Here is a 5,116-nt window from a genome sequence, read left to right on the forward strand (position 1 = left end):
CATAAGACGCTGATGGGGACGTTTCATTCCTGTGTGTTTGGCTTTGTTGGAAATGACTATTTGGTTAGATTGAATGACTATGATTAGAAAGTTGCATAAATTACTCTTCTTTTTTTTTCCCCCACCTGTTTTGCTGTAGCAGGCATTTTCTGGTGAAAGGTAGGTGAAATATTCCGTATAGAAAATTACATAGAGGTTAGATTAATTAAAAAAAAAAGGAACTTTGTTAAACCTGTGTGTTTTAAAACAAATTTATTTGAACAAAAGTATTAGTAACTATAAGCACTGTCCTGAACTGTGCGTTACTGATCACCGTGTCCTTCAAGATGCCACAGCTGATGAATTGCATTTTTCTTCAGTTCTTTTTTATGCGTGCATTTTAAGGGACAAACAGGTTTTGCTTCTTTAGTGTTGCTCAGTTTCTTAACTTTGAAAAACTAATGCTTTAAAATGGAAATAGATCTGATATCCTTTTTACACTTTCAAAAAAACATGCAACTGGTGCTAGGTGCTTAGCCAGTGATTTTTGCTAGCTTAGCAATATGAATATCTGTAAAAGTCTGGGAAAAATGTGATTTTTCAATTTTCTAATTTATAGATTGTAAGAGATGACATACTTAGTCACTGATACAGGTTGTCCGGATTTAAAATATTAAACAGACTTATTTTGCTCAATGAAACAAAAAGCTGACTTTAGTTTTGAATAGCATGTATGCACGGACTGGCATAGATTATCTGTTAAACATGGAGAGAAGACAGTACCAAAACCTGTTCCCCTTTAAAATCTATTTTCCTAGTAAGGGCAGAAGGGAAACCAGAAAAATTTGAAGAGTTGGAATGACCTGTTGAGTAACTTGTAACAAAAAGATTTCTAAAAACGTCAAAGCAGTTCCTTGCTGATAGTGACAGGCTGTAAAAGGCTGCAAGAGATCTTAACTTCCAAAACGATCTGTAAAATACAATAAAACTACCATAAGGTGTCACTATAACCCAGGCAACTCTCAAATAAACCGCAAACGTTACAGACATGTTCTTAGCCAGCTGCAAGGCTTTCCTTATACTGCTTTGTGAAAGTAAAAAGGACCAGTTTTTAAATAGCAGATTATTTCTGTATGCACAGAAATAATCATATACAATACACCAGCTTTATATTTTCCTTTTTTTTTTTTTTTTTTTTTTTTTTTTTTTTTGTCTGGTAGGTGTATTGTCACCCTTTCTTAGCATTTAGACCTATTCACTTTGGGGAGAGCAGTGAAGAGTATTTGCCAAGTTAGCCACAAAAATACCAGACTTAGGAAACTACATTTTACACAGTGGTTGTTGGCTCTATATACAGAAGGGGTTTTTGCCTTAGAGAGGGCTTCTATTGAAGAAGTTCATGCTTAATATATTTACTTGTATGAAGTGGAAAATAAAAAAAAAGTTTTCTAGCATTAAATATACCTGTAGTGGTTAGTGCAAGGGAAGCTCTGCCCTTTTGAGGGGAAACAGATGTACTTCACATAATAGCTTTCCCCACAGAAATGCTTTAAAAAGCCCTCCTACTTACTGTGTAAGGCGTAATTAATTACCATTTAATTAGCAGTTTCCAGTAAGGAAAACTATAAATAAGAACTCCTATTTCCATTATTGTTTTATTTGTTGTTAGCATCCCAGGAGCCTCTGTTTTTATTTCTTATCCAGCTGTGATCAAATTGCTTTCCTATCAGCTACCTGATTAGGAAGCAGAAACTAGAAACTAAAGATGAATTTTTTAACCATTTGAAATTAATGCCGGTTTTGCCACAGACATCAGGGAAACAAACATAGCATCTGAAAAATTGATTTGGGCTGACTCAACACAGCATTTAGACACGGCAGGAAAGGACTCCGTTCTCATATACAGTAAAATAGAGATCAGAATCCTGAAGTCTTTGAATCCATCTTCATTTATGGAGGAAAAGTGCAGATGTTGTAAAGCCATAGATTTCAAACCCTGAAGGACCATTTTGATCATTTAATCCAAACGCTTCTATAACATGGGGTCCCAGGTCACCCCTTTCATCTTTGACATCAGATGCTGTAGATCTTGAAGGCTGGTTTTATGTCCATATTGGCTCTAAAATACAGTTTTAATACAGCTTTACTAGAGGTCTTTGGGGGATAAGAGTCTGTAGTTTCAGCGGTAACTACAAGTTGAATGAGCCAGAAGTAGTTTTAATTTTGCAAAATGTTTCTTCGCAAGTGCAGGCCTAATCATGCGGTGTCTTGGACTTAGATTCCAGCTTGCAAGCAGCAGACTTACAATGATATGATATAAAACAAAGTGTTTTAAGAAGGTCCGAGGCGAGGAGAATCACAATGGGGGTAATTAAATTTTCGCAAAAGAAAATGAAGGCAGAGGGTTAAAACAGGAAAGGAAAAAGTAGGAACAATGAGAGCTGGGTCCATAAGGGCTATCATGTTAGGTCTTGTTAAGGAAAAGAGATTTCTTCAGCCGACGCTCCAAAACACGTACTGGGATTAGTCGCATCGGGATTGCCGTGGCCTCATCCAGCCCATCCTTGCTGGGAACTGGGAGGTGTCCCAGTGGATGGTGCCCCAGCAGGAGCCGGGCACTGCGAAGCTGCGGTGACACTCTCCGCAGCAGCGTTTTGGAGTCCAGGCGTTTTACTACTCCTGTCGAGCAGCCTCCCTGCAGAGAAGCCAGAGTGAGTAACCCCTTTTCTTTAAGGCTTAGGGCGCGGGTCAGTGAATTTCAAGAGGGGCCACCGCTGCGGCGCTGCAGAACTGCGGACAGTGGAAGGATGGCAAAGCGTAAAGAGGAGGGAGAGGTGAAACCTGCTGTGAGAAATGTACAGTTCTGCTAGTGGGGAGGTGGGCAATATTGCTCATGTCAGCCCCTCCATCCGTGAGGGGAACGTGCCAGCCAGGACGTCTCTCGGAGCGAGCCGCTTGAAGCATTCCCAAATTTACGAAGGACAGGCTTAAGGCTTCCGTGCTAAATGCCATTAGAGAACATGTGGATAAGTGAAAAAAAGCACTAAATTTGAAGCATAGCTTCTTTCTTGTGCCTGTTCTGTGCTCTCTTGAACTGAAGCAGGAGCAGAAAGAAGGGCAAACTAAAAACCTGGGTTCCAGAGCTGCTGGGAGGTTGGGGGTTTGAACACCACTTCCCAACCGGAGCCCCAGTCTTCCAAGGTGAATTCCTTGCACTGGGATTTGCACCATTTCCAGTTTGGAGCTGGGTTCTTACATGGTTTCAAGCATTCAGCTGCCTTAAGAGCATTCAGGAAACTCTCCCAAATGCTAGCAAATACATGTTTGTTTAAATGGAAGGCAATTTTCTTGTATACTTCTACGTGTATACATCCCTGAAAGCTGCTCCCAGGGCAGCAAGACGTGCTGCAGGGAGGGTTTACCGGGCAGTCTTTGAGTCGGCAGTGAGAGCGGTCGCTGGTCAACCCAAGTAGACAGAAATACACCCAGAGAAGCCCTGCTACAGGCATACGGGGCCGTAGTGCTGGGAGCTGGCTGGCCCCACGCTTACGGCTCGCCGTGGGAGGACTGTCTGCGGGAACAAACTGGGGGGGAGCTGGGTTGAGCCTGGAGTTTTCCAACAGCGCCCTACAGCACGTGAATTATTCAAAGATGAGAAAGAACCTGTAACCAGTTCTGCGACAAAAGAGGCTCCAGCCAAGCAAAACTTCCTCAGCTCCCAAATATTCCCCTCCTGTCCCTCTCCCTCTCCCTCTTCCTACCAGGAATAAAGGATTTCGGTGCAGGCTGCTTCCCTGCCTCACCTAACTGTGAGGAAGTGTATTCTCCAATATTCTCTTCCTTTTAGCGGAGCTGGGACAATCCAGACGTTTGGTATTTGTATTACGGAGGCATCTAAAACCCAGAGACTGCTGGCCCGTGCAAGGAGCCAGGGGAGGGATGGAGGGAGGGCTGGCTCTTGCCCTGCTTTGGCCCAGATTTACATCCCCCCCCAATCCTCCTCGCTCCGTTCAAACACCCAAATGAGGGGTCTGTAAGGGAAATCGACTCCGATCGGCTTTGTTTCTCTGGGGGAATCGCTTTCTCATGTTCCTTTCCCCCTCTCTCTCTCTCGGCAGAGGTTGGGCAAACCACGCTCTGAACAGAATTGAGGGGGGAAAAATGTGACCCCCGTGCCTGGGAGGGTAAGGACGAGCGTAGGGCAGGAGGGGGGCCGGGGGCAGAGCGGGAGCTGGGGTTCGAGGGTCCCTCCTGCCCTCCGCACAGCACCTCGCAGCTGGGACCTTCCGGGGAAAACCAGTTCTTCTGCTGGTGGTGGTGCTGGTGGTGCCGGTGCTGGTGGTGCTCTGACAGGCACCAACATTTAACTGCCCTTGGGAGAGAAAAGGGAACGTGGGAAACGCAAAGCTCTCCATTTTTCTAACAAACGGGAAGGTTTCTGCCTTCCCCTCCACCCAGGGAACAGGGAAGGGCTGACAGGAGCCCAAAACTAATATGAAATGGGGCTGCTTTTTTATTATTATTATTTTTTTATTTCCTTGTCCTCCATAACCCAAACCCAGTAACTGAGGCCTTGCCAAAAGCAGAATTTCTTCATTTGACTCCAGCCAACGCGCAGGCTTGACCAGAGTAGTGGCAGGCTGCATTTCCACGAGTGTTTTCGTTAAATACTTTCCACCAAGCTAGGAAAAAATGTGTTGTCATCAGGAGTTGGACTGGTTCACCTCTTTCAGCCACTTTGTGTTTCAAAAATCCAATGCATTTAATTTCTAGCCGGTCTTTCATTGCTTATTCAAACGGCATCGCACCAATGCACCTCTGTGTCTGTCTGGGCCCGGGAACATCAATAATAAATGACCAGGCTGGGGAAGGCGGCTCCGGGTTCAAACCAGCAGGTTCACTGGGGTAGGGGGCTCATCGGGGGGGTACTTAGCGAATGGGAACTGTAGCTTGCAGTAATTCCCTCCCTGCAGAAAAGACTCGTAAATGTTTAATAAACTTCTTGCCCTTGCCGTAGAGGAGGTCTCATTAATGAAGTGGAGTGGCTTGAGGACAGGTATTGTGTCCGTTACTATAGCACCACCTCGCAGGGGATCTGGGAGGGAGGGAGGAGGGAGGGAGGGAGGAAGGCTCCGAG

The sequence above is a fragment of the Accipiter gentilis genome, chromosome 34 (assembly GCF_929443795.1).
Source record: "Accipiter gentilis chromosome 34, bAccGen1.1, whole genome shotgun sequence".
In the NCBI taxonomy this organism is placed as follows: Eukaryota; Metazoa; Chordata; class Aves; order Accipitriformes; family Accipitridae; genus Astur; species Astur gentilis.